Source organism: Mesocricetus auratus, unplaced genomic scaffold, assembly GCF_017639785.1.
Source record: "Mesocricetus auratus isolate SY011 unplaced genomic scaffold, BCM_Maur_2.0 Super-Scaffold_100040, whole genome shotgun sequence".
NCBI lineage: Eukaryota > Metazoa > Chordata > Mammalia > Rodentia > Cricetidae > Mesocricetus > Mesocricetus auratus.
In genome coordinates, this window is record NW_024429217.1 from 10,759,822 (window position 1) to 10,783,201 (window position 23,380).

General features: G+C 47.0%; 2 long non-coding RNA genes across 3 annotated transcripts; one reads left to right on the plus strand and one right to left on the minus strand.

The window, feature by feature from the left end:
• Positions 1-1,457: 1,457 nt before the first annotated feature.
• On the minus strand, positions 1,458-12,793 carry LOC110342254. Its single transcript, XR_002384286.2, has 4 exons — positions 12,704-12,793; positions 10,138-10,263; positions 7,848-7,976; positions 1,458-1,569 (listed from the first exon to the last, which is right to left on the minus strand). It is a non-coding gene; the product is annotated as an uncharacterized LOC110342254 (long non-coding RNA).
• LOC110342251 lies at positions 12,353-22,675 on the plus strand. Of its 2 annotated transcripts, none has more exons than XR_002384277.2 (3): positions 12,353-13,200; positions 13,432-13,615; positions 16,451-22,675. It is a non-coding gene; the product is annotated as an uncharacterized LOC110342251 (long non-coding RNA). The 2 variants fall into 2 exon arrangements; XR_002384279.2 differs by having other exon boundaries at positions 12,353-13,173.
• Positions 22,676-23,380: the final 705 nt, after the last annotated feature.

Below are 23,380 nucleotides of genomic sequence, written 5' to 3' on the forward strand. Positions count from 1 at the left end.
CTTATTACTGCCTTTCTTGGTTGGTGCCACGCCCTCCTCCCATCCCCCCCAGCTGCATCCTTCTCTTCAGGGTTTCTTGCCTTCCTTCCAGAGGCATGCAGAGGAGGAAGAAGTGTGATAAACTAACTGAGCATTGCCCCAGCTCCTGTTCTAAAAGCTTGAAAGCATGAGGGAGTTCAAGCAACCTAGTCTAAATGAATGGGCCATAAACCCATAAACGTTGCTTCATTTGGTCAAATCCCCTGGTGTTCAAAGAAGGAAGGGACACAAAAACTGTATGAATAAACACACGGCTGCTGGGTAGTGGTGGGTACACCTTTAAGCCCAGCACTTAGGAGGCAGAGGCAGGTAGACCTCTAGGAGTTCGAAACTAGACTGGTCTATAGAGCTAGTTCTAGGACAGCTAATGCTGTTATACAGTGAAACCCTGTCTCAAAAAAACAAACCAAAGCAAACCAAAGCAAACCAACCAAAACAAACAACAACAACAAAATAGCAGGGGTGAGTGTGGAGCTAAGTCCTTACTCTGTGAGGTTCAGAGTCCAGAGTTCTGCTTCAAGGACAAATCTTCCCCAGGTTAAGGCATACATCTGAGTGCTTTCTTTCCATGGAGAAAGTCATTTCCCATCTGGAGTGCCTCACGGTGGACATAAACATGGGCCTTACTCACTTAGATAGATAACTCAATTGTCCTCTCCCATTGAACATCTGCATGTTGAGATTGTGCGATGTCAAATAATTTTAACAGAGACCTTTCTCAAATGAACAGCTTGTATAGGTGACTTAGGTTTGGAGCTTGACACTGGAGGAATCTGACAAAAATGAAGTTAAGGGGACCAGGATGATCTAGACACCAATGCCATTCCAAATGCTCAGTAGCCACATAATTTAAATAATTAGGCCTATTAAGTTAATTAGCCAATTTTTTTGTTTGTATTTTTTCAAGACAGGGTTTCTTTATTACTTTGGAGGCTGTCCTGGAACTAGCTGCTGTAGACCAGGCTGGTCTTGAACTCACAGAGATCCACCTGCATCTGCCTCCCAAGGACTGGGATTAAAGGCGTGCGCCACCACCGTCCGGCTAGTCAAATATTTTTGAAAGTTCACCATTTGCTTATACTTCCACAGCGATTTTGCTTAGTTTTCATTCAGAAAGTGTTGTGCCTCAGAGAGGAGAGGGAGAAAGAGGAAAGGAAAAAGGGGAAAAGGAAAAAGAAAGCAATCTGCTTGCCCCATATGTCAGCACTGTGGCATGCTGGGAATATTTGGACAGGGTAGATGTTAAACTGTCTCAGCATGGTCCCCCACAATCACAATCATATGAATCCAGGTCCCTACTTCAGGAGTTATTTACATTAAAAATAGTACCTTGCTTGTTCAGTCCCAGTTCCTGGAATTTAATGTTTGCTGGCTGTATAGACAAGAGTCTTGTCCATCCACATTTTCATGCCAAACCAGGGAGCTGGCTAGAGGAAAACACACCACTCCTTGCCCTGGGATGGTGGAGTCAGATTTGCCACCATGGCTTCTGGCCAGTTCTGTGAAGGTTGCCCTTGAGCGTGGGCCTCCCTGGAGAGAAGGAATGAAACACAGAGAAAACAATTAGCCCTGGATGGACTTATAAAACTCACCCCAATCTTTGGAGCCTGGCATATTTGATTTTTGGGGTTCACAAAGTTTTATCAGATTACTGTCCTGCAGAGTACCCCTTTTCTAGCTGAGAACCCCTCAGAGCAGCATCATTTAAAGGTGACAGAGGGGCCAGGGAGGCAGCTGTGCCCCGGCCCAGAAATATCCCCAGCCGAGTACTATCAGCAGAGCAAGAGCAGGGAAAGTTACTGGTTTTACTTTGTTCTTCACCCAGAGACAAAGACCTTACAAGCACACTTTTGGAAGCTTGATGAGAGATAATTTGCTCCAATTTCTCCCCTTGTGGATGGGCTGTTTCCTCTCTCGTCAAAAAGCGGGAAGAAAGACCAGATTAATCAGCCCACTCATTCTAGCCCTCCACAGTCTCAGAGACCATTGTGACCAAGACGTTTTCCTCAGGCTGTCACTTTTCTTCATTTGAATGTTAACCCCTTCATGACCCACATCTTGCCTTGGCCTTCCTGCGCTTAGGGCTGGCCTTGCTCTTGGCTAGTCAGTGGGAAGCAAGGGGACCTTCTCCCATTCAGGAGCCCGGCCTGGAGAAGACCCCTGGGGCAAAGGATTGTGAGTCCTCCAGAGGAGGCCTGGCCAGTCACTAGAGCAGTGGTTCTCAAGCTTTCTAACACTGCGGCCCTTTAGTGTAGTTCCCCAGGATCCTTCTCCCTTGCTTAAAATCATTCTCCAGGTCTCAGCTGAGCCATTGTTCTGTTCTCAGAATGCATGGTTGGTGAACCCCCAACTGTAAAATCATTTCCATTGCTACTTCACAACTATAAGTTTGCTATTGTTATGAATCTATTATTATAAATATCTGATATGCAGGATATCTGATATGTCGCATCCTACCCCACACCCTCTCATAGGTTGAGGAATCACTGCACTAGGGGAAGACTGACATTACCGAGATTGTGTACACACACACACACACACACACCTGAGCTATCTCCCCAACCCAGCTTCTTCTCTTGTCTTTAAAATAAACACATTGTGCATGTCTGCTGTGTTCCAAGCATCAAAGATAAAACCGTATTCCAAACACCAAAGATAAAACTATAAGCAAAAGGGTCTTTGTCTTCAAGGGTAGTCTAGGAAAGGAGAAACAGGGACTGGGTTGGAATGGGGATTGTCAGAAATTTTGAGAACAAAACAATGGTTCAGCAGAGATCAGGAGACTGATCTGTTAATTTAGCAAAAGGAGAAAGGGTTTCTAGAAAAGCCCACTAACTGTGCAAAGGTCCTGTGGTGGGTAGTGACAGAGTATCCAGCACTGGCCCAGAAGCATGGAGGAACAGTGGGATGGCCCAGGAAAAGGCTGTAGAGGCTAGACAAGTCTTCATATTAGGATTAAATGTAGCTGAAATAGTGTATCTTTTGCCTGATAGGAAAGCACTGAGTTAGTCAAGCTAAAATGTGCACTAAGCCCATGTGAGCTCTAAGTTACCAGCTACAGCAGGAGCTGGACATTGTTTACTGTCGGTTAAAATCCTCTGACCCCAGCTCCAGCCCTAACCACCATCTCTTTCATGTTCCAGTTGCCCTGTGGTGGTGGGTCTGCCCGGTCCGTTTGGCTGGACTTAGAATTATGGCGGAAATAGGCTTCTGGCTGTGTGTATGAATGTGTTTGCAGAAAGGTTTAGCTGAAGAGGGAAGACCTCCCCTGAACGTGGATGATACCATCCTCTGGGCAGGGTCTGAACAGAACGGAAGGGCTCAGTGCCGGGTTCGTCTCTCCTGTCTCCTGGAGAGGACTCCATGTGACTGGCTTCCTCATGCTCCTGCTGCCATGCCTTCCTGCCACGATGGACGACACCCCCATGGTTATCCAGAGCAAACCTCCTTTTCTCAGTTGCCTTTGGAGGGCGTTTTGTCGTGACAACAAAAACAGTAGCTAACATGCCCCAGGTGCAATAGATTCCATCTTCTCCAGGTTGCTCTCTCTCCTGGTCTCATGCTGCCTGGGGCTCCATATGTTTGACCCCATCAATCCTTCAGCCTGAAATGAACATGCTGCATGCTCCGTGGAAACCCGAGTGGTGTCCGTCCACACATGCCAGGTCCACAGTGCAGTTTTAATACATGTGAACGAGTGAATGAATGCATGTTTTAACATTTTGAATGTGATCCCACCCTCTCCAGGCACTCTTTCCTGGTTCTCCAAGTTGGAACAGGTTGGTCCTACCTTGCTGCTACTCTACAGGGCTATGCCTCATTCTGGTTCTAACACTGGAATTCTCCAGTCCCATCTTTAAGAAAAGATACAGGAACACATGCTCAGTATACCCAACTCAAGTCAAGGCTTAGGACGAGCCCCTTGCCACCTGCCCTACTGTCCCCACCACGCGGCATCAGTCTCTCTCATCTCGGCTCCCTCTGCCTCTCATGAAGTGATGCCACACAACAGGAAGGAGGCCCTCGAGCGCAGGGCCCACCTTGAGAGCATTGATGCTGCCCTGGGGTCTCCCTCTGTTGGCTGCCATCGCTGGGGTATTGTGGCCTTTCTGCAGCTGCCCCACCCACACACGTCTAAGGGCCGTGGTGGCACTGACATGTGGCGTGTGCCATCGCAACGCTGTGTCATGCTTTGTAACCAGCTCTGTCATATCTGTTGCTTGGAGTCAGCTGTGTGAAAGAAATGTCTCCTTAGCAGTCGACTCTGTTTTTGGATTGCTCCTTGCACAATAGCCCGAACTGCTCAAGTCAAACCAGAGCAAGTCCCTCTCTAGCGGAAGCAGCGCTGACACAAACTGGCCGAGTGAAGGATTGCCCTCTAGCATAGTTCTCCAAGCTGCTTTGAAACAGAGCGGTGCGAGCTAAGAAGAAAAGGAGGCTCTGTGTGGTTCTGTCCCTGGCAAGGATGTCTGTGGCCAAATCATTAGAAGAGCCTAACAGTGGAGTATGACATATGCTTTTGAGCTGTGACTGGTGCCCATCTACCTGTGTCCAGGCAAGGAGCCTCTCCAACACTGTTAAGAGTTGGAGGGATTGCCCAGAGTCCTGCTCTATCATATAGACATGGAGAAATAGGAGCTATGCAGGCTTCCTGTCTTTACTGAGTAAATGTCTATACCCAGCTTAGATCTGTAACTTGTTTTCCTCGGGTCACTGGATGGCAGTAATCAAAGTCCCTATCAACCAAAATAATATCGATTTTTAGTTATAGTTAGTTATAGCCTTGGTGTGCCTGTGCTAGGCATTTATTTCTTAACGAAGAGACACGTGTGTGGGCACACATGTACACACCTAATACTGGAAGAAAATACATCAGGCTATCACCTTCCTACACTTTGATGATCTCCCCTGACATCAATCACACACTCACAGGGCCAGATAGATAGATAGAGCTCCCTTAGCACACCTCTAAACAAGTGGATTCCAGGGTGACTTGATCTGGGGTGGAAGTGATACTCTTTAGTTCAGACCCACACCAAAGGCTATGTGTACCAATGCCTCTCTCTCTCTCTTTCTCTCTCTCTCTCTCTCTTTCTCTCTCTCTCTCTCTCTCTCTCTCTGTGTGTGTGTGTGTGTCATAAACTATAGATATTAGCTGAGTCATGCATTATGGGGAGGTGACAGCTAGAATAATTAAGCATCTTGTAGATATAGGTCAGTATGAGAATCTTTTGGATCATAACACTTTGGGAGCCGTGGAAGACACATTTCACAGCAAGAGTCCGGAATGTGGCTTGGCAGAGAGCAGACGGTCAGTCAACATCTTTTCCTTTCGCTTTTTGCTTTCTTAACTATTTTTATTTCAAGAATTTGGGATTTCTATTCCCTATCAGAAAAATAAAACCTCCTTGGGGAAAATCTGATAGCAATTTGCAGCTTGGTACAAACCTGCACTGCAAAGGCTCTCCTCCTTGACCTAAAACTAAAAATCCAATATCAAACTAAAAATTAGAATGCATTGTGTTGTGTTCACAGGGTTCTAGGAATCAGGGTGAAACAAAAGGGCTACTCTGGGAAGGGAAGATATCCCCCATAGCGTCCACCCAGGCACAGACCAGGACATCCATGTCATGGCTGTGTGTTCTGTGTGAGCATCCACAGGGAAACGGGCCCTAACAGCAGTGTGCAAGAGTCCGCTTGTAGTGTGCATCTTCATTTTGAAGATATTAAAAGCCTGGCCATAGTCCTTCTCGTCTCAGAAAGAAATCTAACAGAGCCCTTTCCACCCACCCAGCGCCAAGTGGAAAGAAGCACAATTCAGAGTTATTTTATTAATAGTTGGGGAGCCAAGATAAGGAGTGATCGTGTTACCCCTGACTTCAGCATATTTGAAGGGTGGACCTTCCTACCATCAGCTCAAGCCTGGAGTTGTTCTCAGAGAACTTTCATATCCTCTGAAAGATATTTGGAAAAATTTCAGAACGATCAATATGCTATCAGCCTTCTCCGGCATGCACCTATGAGAATAAACTGAGGTGTGTGTGTGTGTGTGTGTGTGTGTGTGTGTGTGTGTGTGTGCGCGTGTGTGTGTGCGTGTGTGTGTGTGAACATGAATTTCAAGGCACTCACGTTGAGGTCAAAGAGCAACTTGCAGACTTTGTTTCTCTTTTTCTTTCTTTAATTTACTGTCTGTGTCAGTATCTTGTCTGCATGTGTCTGGTGTCTATGGAGGTCAGAATTGGGGACTGGATCCCCTGGAACTGGAGTTACAGACAGTTGTGGGCCACCATGTGGGTGCTAGGAATTGAACCCATGTCCTCACCAAGAGCAACAAACGCTCTTAACTGCTGACCCATCTCTCTAGTTACTTAACATATTTTAACAAGGCACCCAGATGTGACCGTCTAGCCAAAGTTCCTCATAGCCATTTATAAACTCATCTTTGTTGCATGAATGCTGCAAGTTACAGCTAAATGTCAGGCAGTTGCTTAAGGTCAAAGGGAAATCCAAGGAATGGGTGTGTGTTCGCCAGTCCCTAGGAGTGTCCCCAGTTCGGATGGCACAATCAGTGTGGGTTATTGTTCCTGGCAAAGGGCAGAGAAACAATGAATTCCAGTCTTTAACAAAACTGAGTCTAGTTAGGCAGTAATTAATTGTCCCTAGTAGTTTCTGCTCGGAGGCCACGCCACAAGGACCAAATGATGATCAGGAGGATGTTCATAGTTTTAAATATTTGCTATGCACCAGGCATGGACCAAAAGACTCCAGGCACATCGTTCTCTTAAACAAAACAGCCATCCAGTAAGGTGGCAGTTACCTTTCTGATAGTCCAGAGAGCGGAGACTCCACTGGGTTCAGGTGTGGCCAGCTGCCAGGGAGTCTGGAATGTGAGCTGAGGAGCATCCGACTCGACCATTGTGCTGCACAGCCTCACTGTGAGCAATCTGAGCCGTGTCTCCTTCGGGAGGAAGGGAGGCTGGCTATTATCTACAGGTAGAGCCTCCATGAGAGGATGGGATACCCAGAAGGTGGAGAACACTCCTCCATTCACAGAGGCCCCTCCCTGACTGTGTCAGCATCTCCCTCTATGGTTAGCTTCCCTCACATCAGCTCTGAAGTAGGCATTTAATGTACGCAAACAAACTGCAAAATCCGGGCTTCTAAAAAGTCACTGATCTGCTCCCCTGAGTCCAACAAAGGAATCTGTAGAGATGTTTTCAACTTGGAAAATGGGGAAGAAATGCCCCACCCCATCAACTCAGTTAAGTTCTCCCTCGACGGTGGGTTGGGAACCTCTAAACCAGGAGTTCTCAACCTGTGGGTCGTGGCCCCTTTAAAATAATCAGAAAACACAGATATTCACACTATGATTCATGCCAGCAGTAACATTACAGTTATGAAGAGGCAACAAAACTAATTTGATGGTGGGGATCACTGCCACCTCAGGAACTGTGTTAAAGGCTCGAAGCATTAGGAAGGCCGAGAACCACGGCTCTAGACTGTACTGGCATACCCATCCTGAAAGTGGGCCAACTTTCAAAATTGTGTCCCCTTTTGCTAAAAAGGTGAAAAGTGGTTCAGCTATGTTACCCAGGCTTCTCCAAACCCATGTCTGCAGCCTCTTAGGAAGTGTAAAAATGGCCGCGGGGCATCAGCTCTACCCTGAAGAGTTCTTCTGGCAGGCTCTGGAAAGCAGTTCAGCCACATCTGGGCTGTGCCCTGGGAATTCTAGCAGCTGCGTTTGTTTCGGTTCCCTTTGAGCTCGGAAAACAAAGGAAAGAGGCTGTTTTGAACCACTTCCAACTCACTTCTCTGGATGCCTTACTGTCTCCGTTTTGAGAAGTTCTTCATCCGGTTTTTAAAGGCAGAAAGGGGGTAACTGCCCCCACAGCCCATGTTTTCCTCTCGCCTGCCCAGTTGTGAGAAAAGCCCACAACCTAAAAGAGAAAAGTAAAAAGAGCTGTTTCTACGGCTTTCAGGTAAAATCATTTTGCAAATTCCAAACGGCCTGAGCAAAATATGCCCAATAAAATTGTTCATAAGTTAGAAACCCAAATAGTATCAATGTCATAACTCCACAGGCTTGTGAATCTTTATTCCCTTGTCTTCTCCTCTCAGTTGCCCCAAAGTTGTGTTTCTTGTCCTCCAATGTCCATTACTTTCCTGAGCCAGGCAGTCATGAGGGAGCACAAGTATTTCAAGGCTGGGATCCAGCCAAGCAATGCCTGCGTTCCTCGGCGTCAGCACAGACCGCCCCCGCCAGGCTGGTGTTGACGGCATATTTCCTTGTAGGAAAAGCTGGGCAGGCGTGGGTTCTAGAGGGATGGTAAGGGTATGCTCAGGATGACAAGGGTCATGGTCCAAGACTTTACTATGTGTTGAGATCGCCACCAATCCATTTAAGACTCAGTCCTGGTTGTGGACATGGTAGTACACAGTAAGAAATACAGGCAGAATGTGAATCTGAGGCCAGCCAGGGCTACAAAGTGAGTTCAAGACCAGTCTAGGCAGTGTAGTGAGGACTTGTCTTCAAAAAAAAAAAAAAAAAAAAAAAAGAAAAGGGAAGAAAAGAAATTCAGCCTTTAAGCATGACTCAGTGTGGCAAGTGGTACACACTATCTCCCTTCTTTACAGATAAGAAAATGAATGTTTAGAGGTGGGAGAGATAATTATCCTACAGAAATGGAGGCCAAAATGCAAGGTCAAGTTGGAGCACAGACATCTGTTCCTGGGGCTCCTCACTCTGCTCTGCAGAGTCTCAGGCAAAGGCAGCTTTAGGAATAAGTGAATCATTTGAAAGGCTTCTGCTCAGCCAGGGCCTCATAGTTCTGCAAGACTTAACTAGCAAACCATGCCCAGAGCATGTGTCCACTGAACTCTGGCTTCCAGAAGCGTTCCTCCATTTATTTACAGTATGCAGCTCATGCCTGATTTATGAGCTGCCCCGGGACTGTGCCTTCCAGGCTGAGTTACCCATCTCTGCCTCTGAGGGTCATTGCTTTCTCTTTCATCACTTGGGCACAGAAGATCCTGACACCTTCCAAATGCAGCAATTAGTGAAGACTATTAAAAGAAATGTCTAAACCCAGCGATTGCAAAACCCATTAGCTGAGCAAAATTTAGAAAGAGAGGGGGTGGTCCTTCCATTACCTGACTTGAGTTCAAGTAGTAGAGGCCAGAAAATAATAAGCAAATTATAATAGCCAAAGCCAACCCAATCTAAAACTTACAATAAACAAAAGGGAATCAGAAACCTAGTTCTTAACCCTCTAGCAGGGTGTCTCATAGGAACCTATAGAAAATGCTTGAGAGATCTCTGGCAGTTCTTAGCCTTGACGGTGAGGTAGAGCGACACCAGTCGGAGACCTCAGCTCATACTCAGATGCAACAGGTGACCATGCAGAAGAGAAAGAATTCGTATCAGCTATGGTCCTTTGGTTACCTGGGATTGTACTGAAGAGATCACCCTTAAATTCCCACCATAGCAGATATTTGGACTCATTCCTAGAGGATGTTGATGTCCACAAAAGTCCTTTAGGTGCCTTGTTCAAGGATACATCCAATCACTTAAACTTCATTTGTACTATGTCATCCTACAGAACACACAGGTAAGGATAACTGACAAGGCAAGGTGGAACATGCATGGACTTTTGTGTACTTATTATCTCTCTTGGCAGAGACTTCACTAAGAGGATTCTCTTTGGATGCAAAACAATTTGAAAAAATGAACAGAGGGAAGTTGAGAGAATTCAGTAAATTCATGGGATGCAAAAGTGGAAGGCTGGGTTCAGTGGGGAGGCAGTCTTGCATGCAGCAGTGCACAGGAGTATCAGCCTGCCTGGCAAAATTAAGAGAGCAGATGGATTTCAAAAAGCAGATTCAAAAGGTCACATTGAAGTAGATAGTTTGGATGTGCAACTCTGGGACCCAGCTACACCCCTCTCTCATTTCCAAATACAATATAAATTAAAGTTCTTGCCTATAAGCCAAGTAACAGCCTGGTTTCTCCAATGGAATAGAACAGAATGGTCTAAGGAAGAATGATAGCAGCCAGTGTAAATGGTAGTGCCCCAAAGCAAGTCTCTCTTCATTCCTCACCTGGGTCTCCACTCTCCCGTAGCATTCGAGAAAGCCTACCATCTTACAGAACCACTGTGAGTCTTCTTATTGCTTGTTCTGACAGCTGAAGAGACTATCAAAAATCACCAGACATATGAGGAAGGCCTACAGAAAGAAAGACAAAGACATCATCGACCCCTGGAAGACGAAAGGCAATTAGAGAACAGAAGAGAACTTTGCACAAGACAGAACTCATTCGGTATGCCAGAAATACTCAAGAGTAAGTAGCATGCGTACAGCAGAGACAGAGGAGATGGCGCATGCTTTAATAGGGTCATTGACAAGCAGAGGAAATGCTTTGGAACTTGAAAATAAGATGTTGAAATTACAAAGTGACATATCCATGGAAGACAAAGGGTGACCTAAGCTTAGGGAGCTTCTAACAACAAAACCAAGTGCAAACAGGAAGAGAACAGAGGGAGGGAGAGAGAGCGGGAGAAGGAGAGGCGGGGAGATCAGTCCTAGGACAGCTGAGATTTCATGAATGGAAATCTGGAGAGCAAAAGGAGAAGGAAGGGCAGAAGACTACCTGAAAGGCAAAACCCACAGGAAGAATTCTCAGAGGTGACTGGAGGTACCCTAAAGTACGAAGGCCCTACAGAGTGCCCAGCAAATTAGCCAAAGCAGATGTGCCTCAGCACATTAGGGAGAACTTGAGAACATAAGAGATTAAAGGACTTTTCTGGAGTTGGGTCAAACAATAGAAGCAGCCTTCTAAGTCACGGTACTAAGTTGATAGTTAAATACCAGAAGTCTAGAAAAAAAACAACCAACCAAACAAGCACAAGCAGCCTGTTTCTGAGGGACAAGAACCACAGGATCTGAAAACAGAAGCAACAGGAAAAAATCATCATCTGTGGATAGCTGGCCTGCTAGAGAGGGGCAGGAGAAGTCACAGCGTATCACTGCGTCTTTTATTTTCCCTCTCCAAACATTAATGTGGGGTGAAAACACACACAGGCATAAAAACTATATGATAAAGCATTGGTTGCAAAATTATGTAGACTACCACAGTGAAAATATATTACCTATATATTTATAAAGTATCGTAGGCAATGTATAGAATACATATATTGTTTTTGCGTGTGTGTCTAGCAAAGCAATGTTCTCAGACTGTAGGCTTCTTTCCCGCAGAGAGTAAACCCGCCCTTGCCCATCTATTGCGTCCTCACACGGAAGGCAGTCTCTCGACTGTGTGAGCATTGAGCTGCACTCATGATGACTGATGGGTGTCACACAGAGCAGTCAAATAATTTCCCAGAAAGGTCTCCTAGTGGCTTGGAAAGTCAACAAGCCTCCTCCCTGCATAGGCTGAGCCAACAGGATATAAAAAACAGTTGGTTCAGTCGTGGAAACTTCAGCTTGAAACAGTTGGGATTTTCTGATCTTAACTAAATGTTTTTTTTTAGAAACTGAATTTCGTCAAACCTGTTTGTGTAAATGGGGAGCAAGCCATAGGCGCCCAAGGAGGCTTTGATTCTTCCTGCTGCTAAACATGCTGGGAAAAAGAAACTTCGGGAAGCTGGTTATTTTGAGCCATGACTAATTCCTTTAGGGAAAGAGAAATAGTTTTCTAATTGGTCCCTCTGCAGCACAAAGGGACTGATCTGAGTGGAACATGCCACCAGGTAATGGGGTAGAGCCCTCTCTTGGTGCTGAAGACTAGAAACTCAGAACTGGGGCTTTAAAAACACTTGGCAAACACTGCAGACCATGTGTAAAGAGGGCTGAAGCCGTGGAACGGGGAGATTGGATGCCTGCTCAGTGTTGGGGAGCTCCAGAGGGACATGGAATTCATTAAACTGCACTGGCAGCGTCATGGGGCTTAAGTTGTGCTTGACGGTATTTTTCTAAGCCAGGTACCTTTCTAGTTGGCTATAAGAAAAGCATCCCTCAGAGTTGGGGCACAGTGCAGACTGTAAGATCCAACTCACAGCTGGCAATTTCCCTAGAGGCAGGCAAACCACAGGAAGGCAAAAAAGAGAGAGAGAAAAAAGGGGGAAAAAAACAAACAAATAAGATCTCACAAGAGAAATTGTCTTTGTGGAAAACTTCAGAGTCCAGGGAGCCAAAGTAGGAGGAACTGGCCAGACAATAACTGAAGGACCACAGGTAGGAACAGCCCAGGGGGTAGGGGGGGGGAGGTGCAGTTTTGTCATGCGCTCACTCAAGGAAGGAAAACAAGAAGCCTGAAATCATGGTGAAACTGTTTGCCCGAAAGAGGAGTTGCTATAAATATAGATGTCGTGGGATACAAGGAACAGGAAGAAAACAGCAGGCCTGCTTTTAGAACGAGGTGCAGGCTCCAAAGTGATGGGAGCCTCTGGAGATCTGTGCGCCTTTGTATTCAAAATGATAATTTTGTTGAATTCACACTTTGTGCTAACAATATCCCTTTCACCCCAGACACATTTTCTGGGGTTGGAGTTGAAGAATAAGTTTCGGGGGAGAATGCCAGAATCAGCTACCCAGATATTATCCTGAAGGTGGGGATGCTGGCCAGACATCAGGTGGCCCCATGTGCTCCGCCACCGGTTGTCCATACCTTACACAGTCTCCTCCACTAGAGAGTGGTTGAAGTCTCGTAGTCCCCGAGACTGTCTTGCAGAAACCGACTGTGGGAAAGGTCGCAGAAGACTCATCCTGGGATGGCTGTATGTGTTTTAAGACTGTCTCAGAAGATTGGGACAGAAAGACCCTACACGAGGTTTGATGAAGTAAGTAGCCATGTCTCAAGGACCTACAGGTGACTCAGAAATTATAGGAAATGCTAGAACCTGCGTTTGGTTCCCAGCTGCAGCCAGCCAGAGGCTGAAACACTGGCTCATGGAGCCATAAGGAAGTGAGTTCTGCCATCAGCCTGTGTGAGCTTCAGGGAGGACATTGTGACACCTGGAGTAGAAGACTTACCAATCCATGCCTGAACGTCTCACCCATGGGACCTGAGATCGTGTGTGGTGTACCTTACAACATCTGTAGCTATTTGCCGTGCATCAATAGAAAATGGCTTCTCAGGTGTGAGGCAGGAGACAGCCATGAAGGGTGAGGGCAGATGACTCCCAACAGGAAATGGAGAAGTGCACAGACGGCTGATATCTTTCTGCATTAGCGCCTCTTCTGCATGCTGAGACAAAGTACCTGGCCAATGTGACCTAAGGAAGGGAAGGCTTATTTCAGCTCAGGGTTTGAGGTCGTCCACCACGGAAGGGAAGGCATGATGGCGGGGGTGTGAGGGCTGGGGTTCAGTGTGGTTTTCTCCTTGATTCACTCCAGGACCCAGTTTCCTACCTCAGTTAAACCTGTCTGGAAACACTCTCCTAGACACACCCAGAGATGCATCTACTGGATAATTCCAGATCTGGACGAGCTGACAATCAGGATTAACTGTTATGCCAGCATCATCACTGCTCCTGGCTGGACAGGCTCCCTGCTGGGCACTGCCCACAGCACATCTAATGTAAGTTTTGCATGCCACTGAGTTATTCCTACATTGCCTATGATAAAACCCAGTTGCGTTTTCTTGTGACCTAGTTTTTCAATATAGAAAGTTCTTTAATATTGGCCCTATACAATGCCAAAAAAGATTTGTTCTGTTCTGTTCATAGTCTGATTTTACACAAATCCTTCTGGAAGAGGGCATACAGAATTCCTTGCAACTACCCCTCACCTGCCTCATCCCACACGTCATAGCTTTCTAAAATACCTTGTTGCCATGAAATGGTGCCCCTCTCTATTCTTATCCTGAGTCTGTCTGGTATCTGTGAATTGAATCACCTTGACCCAGCAATGTTTGTATTTTACACACACACACACACACACACACATGCATGCGCATGCACGGAATGCTTTTTTACATCTGTTTATCTGTGGAAGAGGTGTGCCTTTTCTTGCTGTAGCATGGGTGTAGAGGTCAGAGGACAGTCTAACTTGTGTTTACCAAGTGGGTTCCTGGAAGATCGAACTCTGGTCCTCATGCTTGACTGCAGACTCTTTACTGACAGAGTCATCTCTGCAGCCTTCATATGCATAGTTCATAACAGATGTTCATAACTTGAACAGTAAATTAGAGAAACACATGAGCCCAGTGTGTGTGTGTGTGTGTGTGTGTGTGTGTGTGTGTGTGAGTGTGTGTGTGTGTGTGTGTGTGTTCTCTGGGCTCCACAAACCAAGGCATACAGCTATAATAGTCTTCTTCAGTAGTCTGCTTGGCACTTCCATGCTCTTGCTGGTTGGTGTGTGATCTAAATGGCTGTCAGAACTTCCCTCGTCCTTGTGGAGGAGAGGTTGGATGGCTTTCGCTATGTGGACAATTGCTCACATCTGATCTTCTCAGCCTCCATTCTTACTGTTTATGTTTTCTGAGCCACAGGTGTGCAGCGAGTGCCCTTGCTCAACTTTCATGGGAGCTACAATAACAACATTTAATGCTCTGCCCAGAAACTGTCAGAATTGCCAGCCTCCCCTCTCTAGCCAATAAGCTCCTTGAAGACAGCTTCTGGGTTAGGTTCTTATTATCTATAGAGCCCTGTGTGTGGTGTCTGGGACTTCAGAGGGGGTTAGCAGATGAGAGAATTAAATTAGTGGCCAGATAGGGGCAACAACCTAATCTCCCGACACTCCAAAAGTAAGGAAGAAGACAAGAAGGTAAATCAATGAGGTTAAGAGTTTTTAAAATGTCAGTTTATTGGGTGTTCCTCATTAAGATCAACCAGAAAGCCAACATTCCACCCTGTCCCACATAATTATGGGGTAGCAAAGCCATTTTATGACATTTTCCAAAAGAGTGTGGGTGTGAAAATCACTCAGTGGAGGACAGGAGGCCGAGGGTTTGTGGCCAGCAGTGCTGTGAGGAGGGAGAGCGATTAGCAAGCTATGAATGCATGTCTCCCTTTCACCACAGTTCCTGATTCCTCCCCTCTTCCTGCAACGCTAGAGGGTATTGCAAACATTGCTTTACTGTGTTTACAACTTTATGCTGCTAAGACACGGTTTCTTCCTCTACTTGACTTCCTGTAGTATGTTATCAGTTCTATTAAAAACGTAGTCTAATTTGATCCATTTTAAGCATGTCTTGTGCTACCTATTTTTAAGCAAACAGTAAAGTAAATAATTTTGTAGTATCTCAAGGCAGGGATTTCCACCACTCCCCTCCTCCACTCCGGTCTTCCTTGCTTCCCCTTACCACACCTCTGAACTGAGAGCCTAGAGCAGGGTACCAGGAACCAGCCCCAGTTGCTAGTGAGGGCTCCTTGGTAGCTCTCCCCTCTTCAGGACTCCAGTCTCTTCACCCTGCTCATACAAGCCAGGCCTGTGACTCCCTGGGGTGTGGGTATTTCTCTCCTCTCCAGGAGTCTCCTCCCCAATGGTGGCTGTCTCACAAGGCCGGGCATGCTAGAAGGGCAGCCTCCGCCAGCCTCTACAGCAAGGACGGCCTGTGCTCCCCAGACCCCCAGCAACTTTAGAATATGAACCTTAAAGCCGGTACTCCTAGGTGGAAATCCCCCAGCTTCTTGGAGAACCCTGCGATGCAGGTTTTGCTCTAGCCACACCACACGCTGGCTGCCTGTTTTAGTTCCTGGCGGCCCCTCTTCTCACTGATGCACCATTCTTTTTTTTTTTTTTTTTTTTTTTTTGGTTTTACGAGACAGGGTTTCTCTGTATTGTTTTGGAGGCTGTCGGTCCAGCCCGGCCTCGAACTCACAGAGATCCTCCTGCCTCTGCCTCCCGAGTGCTGGGATTAAAGGCGTGCGCCACCACCGCCCTGCTACTGATGCACCATTCTACATCGCCCTCAGCATCTGTGACGGGGAGCTGAGCGCTGTTCCCGGGGCCCAGCTTGCTCCGGGGTTAACGCAGAGGTTAAGTTTGGGTGTGTTAGGTGTCTCCTGCTGTTCTACACTCTCTCTAGATGTGTATGCTATATACATATGTACCCACTCTATACTCCATATTGTAGTACATATCATACACCTATTCCTATTCCTTCCAAGCACACTTCTACCGCATGGCCATTGCTTCTGTGGTGTCTTCCGTCTGGACTGCTTTTCCTTAGACCTCCTCATCGTCACCTCCCTGACGTGTTTCCAGCCCAGCTTTGCTGGCAATGCACTGCTTCCTGTTGCTTGCATCCTGGGCCACAATTTTCTGCTCTGGTCTAACTCTTTGCTTTCTATCCTTCAAGATGCTTGCACTATTTTTCTTGCATGGAGTTCCTCTTCTATTTCTGAGGTCTGCTTTTTTAAAAAAAGATATATATATAAACTTAAAAGTATTTTCTCTATCATTTCTATAGATTTGATGTGGGGAAGGAGTTTATCATTTTGAGAAGTGGGAAAACCCTGAAGAAAATTGTGTTAATTGTGTAGATGTCTAAAGGAAGAACGGTCCAGAGAGATTAAACAGCTGATGCAAAGACCTTGGGGGCATAAGCTTGGATGGCAGGAAGGGGTGGGAGCTTGGAGTGGCTGTTGCTTGGCTATATCAGAGTCACCTGAGGGGAAGGCAATGGAGTAAGCTCAGAGCAAAGGGAACAATGGAGTTTACAGAGCTGCATCTTAGGAGCCAGGCAGCCATTATGCGGAATTGAATCTCACCCTGGGGAGAACAGAAAGACAGGAGAGAAGTGATACAACCTAGCATTTCCAGACGATGTTCTGCCTGTTGAGTTAAGAATAGACTGGAGGGAGGACCAGGCCTAGCTTGTTGAGGCCTGCAGTCTGTCTGTCTCAGCACCACACACACGAGAGGCTGAGGCAGGAGGACTACTACAAATACTCAGCTGCATAATGAATTCAAGGCCAGCCTGGACTATGTGCGACTCTGTTCTATAAAAAAGCAAAGCGAAATAGGCCATGTGTCCTCCCCTTACCCCAACTTAGCGTCAGGTGACCTGCACGGAATGCTACCTTGGATCTTCTAGTTGTTGACGAAAAAAAGAAGATTGTTGTAGGTTACTTTAGAAATAAATCAAAATCAATTAGGTTTGCTTGCAGGATCTGGGAATAGCATTTGCTCATCAGCTGTGAATTTCCAAAGCCCTGGCACTTCTCGTACCTCAGGTGAAGAAGGTCTTCCTGAGAAGGCTTCCAGCTGGGCTGGAAGCAGGTGCTACCTCACCACTCCTCAGGCTCACTCCCTTGATTGATGTGGCTGGAATCCCACCTGTAAACCTGGGCTAGGATGAGGTCCTTTTGGGAAGAGGCTGTGGAATGCCAGGCTCTTATTAGAACCAGCTGGATAATCCGAGCCGCTTTCTGATTCGTGGAGCGCCAGCCCTGCATGACAGACTTGATGAGCAATAGAGAGAGCACATTGTTTAAAAGGCAGTGAGGCCTGGATTCTACACCAAGTGATGTGTGTGCCTGCTCTGGGAAAGAGGTGCCCGCCTGCAGGTGACTGGGCTGCAAGGCTGAACTTTGCTCTCCCGTCAACACAGTGCTTGTGACCTGGCTGGCAGAGTTTGCTTAGCTCCCAGACGCTTGACCTTGGGGCAGGTGGTCTCAGTTGGAGTCCTTCTATCAGTTCAGGGCTTCTTACAAGGGCCATGAATCTCCTGGAGCGGTGAGGTAATGGCTGGAGCAGCACAGGGCACTCCCTGACATGACCCCAGCCAGCCAGAAGGCAGCACTTCGGCCCCTCTGACTCTTGAGCAGTAGGGATCCAGTTTCTTGCCTCATACTTTCCATGGCTTGCTGGCCAAGCTCTAGAGGCTTTTCGAGCAAAGGAAATCAACTTGGCTAATTACTCTGAGGCACTATCTCACACTCCCTGCTCAGGGAATTCCAGAGGTCAAGACCACAAACTCTCTAAGGTCTCATGTGACTCTTGTGAGATTCCTGAAAGTCCTCTCCTGCTAAGGAATCCAGGGCAAATGTTAGCAGCCATCTTTGTTCCTAATGAGGAAGCCAGCGCCGCGGCCAGATTGCGGCTAAGTTGACAGGTTCTTGAAAACAACAGGTGTCGGTCCACACAGGGTCCTGCACGCCTCTTCCACACGCCCGCTCGCCCTCTGTGGTAGAAGCTGTGGTTGTTTGAGTGCTCATGTAAGGATGGAGAAAGGTTGGCCTAAGCTCTCAAGAACACGGCAGTGGGTATGCTGGGAAAGACTTCTGCCCTTGACATGTTCTGTGACTGTGACGGTGATTTGAGGGGAGTTTACTGGCTCACAGTTTGAGGATCCAGTCCCTCATGGGGGAGGTCAGGGAAGCAGGGGCCTGAGCTCACAGTCCCCTTTTTACTCCATCTTGGCCTCCAGCTCAGGGGACGTGGTGGCTCTGCCCACATTCCACAGGTCCCTCCCTCCGCTTCAGTGGGCTTCTTGCCTGACCACTGGGAAATCAGTCTCCATGGCAACTCTAAGTCCCAGCCGTTGACAAGATCAACCATTGCACCACACCTGGATGAGTGATTTAATGACCCTTAACCCCAATTTATTTGTCCTCTGAAGATTGTGCTGGAGTCTGAGGTCTGGCTCAAACACACCCGCCTACAAGGAGGTTACCCTCAAAAACTGGTGGTTTCTCATGCTGCATATGGTTGGCACCTCAAGGTGCAGGACCAGAGCCCTGGGAACCTACATCCCCAGCCTGGGGCATGCACACTTACCTTGAAATGCAAAGGATCTTCTGCAAGGCCACTCACCACACCCTGGCATCTACTCGGGCAGATCGGAGTCACGGAACCACCATGTTTGTGTCTGGAGGGATCGTGAGATTGCACTACTGACTGTGTCTTAGGCACTAAGTCCCTCTGTCCAACACAGTTTGCTCTTGAGGGATGGTGTGTGTCATGCTTCAAAAAGGTCTTTCCTCCAAACTTCCTGAAAATCTCCTGTAAGCAGAGGTGCTCAGAACACAAAGGGAAAGAGCCACCAGCTCCAATGAATGAAGTAAAAACCTCAGGCATTGTCATGAAAGGAGATTCAGTTAGCCAGCACCATTCGCTCTGTAGCCTGATGTGTGACAGGTGACAGACTCTCTCCTGCATTGCAGTCCCTGCTCCAAGCTCCTAGTTGCTATGCAAAACCTCCAGGCTACAACGGCTTTCCTAGAGCAAAAGCTTAGACCCACACCAAAGAAATTTAACTGCATAAGCCTCCCTGCTGTGGGGAAAGTCAGGGTACCAAACCGCTAAGGTTCCCCTCATTTCCATCAACCTGGTTCATAGGGCTCTTGCTTCTGGCCTTGTTTTCTGTGTGCTTGAATTGATGCTTCTCCCCTCCCCCCATTAGGTTCAAGCATCGCGTTCATACAATAATGGAGTTTGGCCTGGAATATTTGCAGAGGGTCAAGTTCTCTGCTGCAAACTAGATCTCTCTTGCATGTTAGAGTGTAAGTCGAATATCAGCTCTCACTTGTGTGTGTGCAAGGTAAATTTTCCTGCTTCTCTCGGAGCTGTCTGACTGACCTTACAACTCTGACAGTAATTTCTACTAGAGTCAGCAAGCTAATCCATTTGATTGCAAACTTTTTGAAGTCATTGTTCCTGCTAATTTAGTGTTTGTCTTGGAAACACCGGACACAAGCCCAATAAACATTAAACACAAGATCCCTTAAAACCATAAACCCAAACCAACAAGTCCTCTGCTGAAGCCCCCGTATGCAATCCGACTGCATTTGGGATAAAAACATACCCATCACGTGATTTAAGAGCTCTGCAAGGGTCTGGCTCTCATTTAGCCTGGAGAAGTTGGAACACCATTTCCCATACTTTACATGGAAGGAAAACCCTGGATAATCTACGGGGCCACAGCACTGTCAACCCCTGTCAGCAAAGAAAGATGGACGCATTCATGGATGTGAGCCCTGCTCATCTCGAGCAGATAGTAAATGGCAAATTCACTCACAAGTACAATACAGAAGTTAAAATTGTAAGAAGCTGCAAAAACCAAACATGAGCCATTGTTAGGCCACGCATGGCCGCAGGTGCAAAGGGATTTGTCTTTCCCTGTAGACAAATTTTTTTCCTTGGGCTTCCAGCTCACAAATAGTGACATGGAGACTTGTTATTAATTATGAAAGCTCAGCTTAGGCATGTTCCTAACTAGTGCTTACAACTAGTGCCGGCCTGGCAACTCCTCCTTTCTTTTTCCCTGAGACCTCTCTGTCCCCAGAAATCCCACCTAACCTCTTCCTGCCTAGCTATTGGCCACTCAGCTCTTTATTGAACCAACCACAGTGGCACATCTTCACACAGTGCAACATTTCCCTTCAGACCGCCCCACATGGTCCTGTTTTGTCTGACAGGTTGTGGTGTCTTACAGAAATGAAAGTCCCGTGGTGTTGCTCTGTCATCCAGGTGTCTCCAGCATGAGGACAGCAAGGGTAAAGCACGCTGAATATAAATCTCTGGAGACATAGCTCAGTGGTAAGGTCCTTGCCTAGCATGTATGAGGTCCCAAGTTCAATCTCTAAGTGTCTCAGGAAAGGGAAAAAAGAAGTTTGTGTCAGATCTGGAAAATCCAGGATCAAGGACCAGCAAATTCAGTGCATGATGAGAACCACTTCCAAGTTCACAGGCGGTCATCTCGTCTCGGGGCACGTAAGGGGCCGGGAGTCTTCGTGATGGTTCTGCTATCACTGGCTCCCTCCAAACACTGACTTGCCAAGGACTGACTTTCATTTTCTACCTGGGGAATTTGCTCTAGAGCCTGGCATTAGCTGCTTTACATCCGATTGCGCCAAAACACCTGGTTACAGTAACATGAAGAAGGAAGGCTCATAGTTCCAGGCTGCAGTCCGTGTGGCAGGGAAGGCATGTCAGCAGCAGGTGACACGGGTTATTGTGGTATGCTCATGGTCAGGGACAAGAGGGACATGAACACTGGTGCTCAGCTCACTTTCTCTGTTTTATTCAGCATAATGAGCTCTTCCCATCTCATCTGACTCAATCCAGAAACTTCCTCACATACACACCTAGAGGTTTGTCTGGTGGGTGATCTAGAGGCAATTAGATTGACAATATCAGCCATCACAATCCTATATCTATGTCATCTGTCTGTCCACCCATCCATCCACCCACCCACATACCCATCCACCCATCCACCCATTTATCCACAGCATAAATATGTAGAACACAAGCTAAACAATTAGTGAACATTTATTAAATAATGAGTGAGAGGCTGAATGGTCTGAAAACACCACCCTTCCTGGTCTCCTGGCTATATTCACAAAGTGAAGGGATAATGGTTATTGTTACAACTAAGGCTTCTTCTGTGTCAGAGCTCAAATGTGGAATTATAACATACTTCCTATCCCTCTTGTCACACTCAGCCATATCCCAAGCAATGATTCTGCTCTCCTGGCTTCACCTAGGACTGGGTTAAATAGGCTACAGTGCCTTTAACATTTAAAGGGAGAGCGGGAAGCCACACTCTGGCTCCAGATGCTGGTTTGGTCTCTACTCAACCTTTACTAGGAAGTCGTACACTTTGAAAACCGCCGAGCAAGCTCCGTAGAGTGTGTCTCTTGATCCTCTTAGTCTGTAAGAGTCCATGGATGTTGAGAGTAATGGTTTGCTGCCCTGTGAAGAAGACTAGAGGAGAGACCTGCATTCTTCTGTCCTGGGATTTCTCCTTGAATGAGGTAGAAGCAAGAAAGAAAAGCATAGTCTACCACAGACTTACAGTTTGTGTATCAGTGCTCCAGAGGAGGTGGGCAGGGGAGTGGACTGTGGTCCATCAGGAGACAGAGCTCCTACAGCAAAAAACAATACAAAGGATTACCAAAGAGGGAAGGTGGCCAGGACGGTATGGAACAGCACCTTCAGCTGCTGCAGACCGGCACCCTGCTTCAAAGCGAGGCAACTATGCTCTTCTGCTGAAGAGTGAACTTTCTTCACCTCTGCACACTGGTGGCAGCCCAGGCACTTCTCAGCTATCAGGGAATGCGCCCTAAGAACACTCAGAAGCGCAGGGGTGGCGTTCATCTGAAAGGTCTGGAGAGCCCATGTGAACAGGTGGAGAGCCCGGGGCTAGGAGAATTTGTCAGATACAGTTGTAAACGTTAATACTTTTCTCACCCACCAGCTGGTAAAGCTGGAGAGATGTCAGCAGCTCGCTGATTGACTGAGCTGTGAGCCCATCCCTGTGGCCACTGAACCATTCCATCTGGCATTTGGACTCTGGGATTGGGATGACTTGGGAAGATGGCCAAAGTGATCAGATCCCTCTCTCTCGGCAGCCTGCCTCAGCAGCTGCAGTAAACCTGGCCCATGCCCCCAAATGCATTAATCCAGACAAAATAAATTTTACTTTGGGTTTGATTTAGAAGCGATAATATAAAAAATGGGAACATTTTCCATGACCGAGTGAACATGATCAGTGTGCTAAATTATGAAGTTCAGCTTATGCTATCTAATGGAAGACTGTAAAGTTACAGAAATTCCATATGGGGTCATATTTCAGAATTATCACACAAAACTATAAAGCAAAACCACAGTTCATGCTTAAACGCTGTGCTAAGCAAGGGTGCCGAAAAGTCATGAGATTCGGTTTTTATAAAACTTGCCAAAATTAAAATGACTATGGACTTTTCTTGTGTCTTTGAAAACAAACAAAAAACACTTTTGCAGACCATGTCACCAAACACATTCTTCATTTCTACTCTAGGCAGCTTATGCGCCGTAGCCTCTGCTGTTTGGAGACTAGGCTTTTCTTCCTGAATCCTAACAATGCCTTAATTAATATACTCTAGTAGTTGGCTTCCTTCCCTCTCATCAGGAAAGAATTTTAAACCAAGGTCTTGGACTCCTAATTTTTTTTTTTGAAACTGGGTTTCTCTGTATTGTTTTGGAGGCTGTCGGTCCAGTCTGACCTCAAACTCACAGAGATCCACCAGCCTCTGCCTCCCGAGTGCTGGGATTAAAGGAGTGCGCCACCACCACCCGGCTAGGCCTTGGACTCCTTTGTGAAGTGTATACCTTGGGTTTCTCTTCATCGGCTGTCTTAAGAGCAAATTAACTCAGCCCTCATCTTCATGCTGTGTCTCCGTGATGGAAGTCCCAGACGCTGGGGAGCGATGGTAGAACTCCTCAGACACTCGGCAATCCAGTGCTTTGCTTAGTGTTGCTGGAGCCTTGGGAGATGGAATGCGGCCTATCCCAGAGCTGTGTCCTCGGGTGAATAGCCTCTGCAACTGCCTGGCGTGAGTCTGTCCTGCCAGGTTAGTGGTGTAGCAGCGCAGGGGCGGGGCAGGCATGGGGGCTCCTAGTCTAGTCTTAATGA